This window comes from Triticum aestivum, unplaced genomic scaffold (genome assembly GCF_018294505.1).
Source record: "Triticum aestivum cultivar Chinese Spring unplaced genomic scaffold, IWGSC CS RefSeq v2.1 scaffold2488, whole genome shotgun sequence".
Lineage (NCBI taxonomy): Eukaryota > Viridiplantae > Streptophyta > Magnoliopsida > Poales > Poaceae > Triticum > Triticum aestivum.
This window is the reverse complement of record NW_025228543.1, coordinates 1,107-1,598: the sequence shown is the minus strand read 5'-3', so window position 1 is coordinate 1,598 and position 492 is coordinate 1,107. Positions and strand designations below refer to the sequence as shown.

At 52.0% G+C, this 492-nt stretch overlaps 1 non-coding gene across 1 annotated transcript; it reads right to left on the bottom strand.

The window, feature by feature from the left end:
* Positions 1-138: 138 nt before the first annotated feature.
* Positions 139-257, bottom strand: LOC123174246 (5S ribosomal RNA). Its single transcript, XR_006486888.1, has one exon. It is a non-coding gene; the product is annotated as a 5S ribosomal RNA (ribosomal RNA).
* Between the last annotated feature and the right edge of the window lie 235 nt (positions 258-492).

Here is a 492-nt window from a genome sequence, read left to right as displayed (position 1 = left end):
CTCTCAACCGCACCAGTGCACGCTTGCCGCGAGCACCCAGCTATGACTTACCGCACTCGTGCAAAATAATAAAACATGGTAAATATATTACTTACACGTGTGTTTTGTTTTGCAAGCGGCGCGAAAAAAATTAAAAAGGGAATGCAACACGAGGACTTCCCAGGAGGTCACCCATCCTAGTACTACTCTCGCCCAAGCACGCTTAACTTCGGAGTTCTGATGGGATCCGGTGCTTTAGTGCTGGTATGATCGCATCCGACATGTTACCCCGGTCTTCGTCCCTTATCCTTGCCCCTCCCAGCTCCACTACAAAGACGATTGTACATTGCTTTGGCCGCTCCCTCTCAACTACGGAGACGAGTTTAACGCGGTTTCCACCCCTCCCTCTCAACCGCACCAGTGCACGCTTGCCGCGCCACAACGCCGACGCTGGACCCGTGAATCGTGAGCACCCAGCTATGGCTTACCGCACTCGTGCAAAATAATAAAACA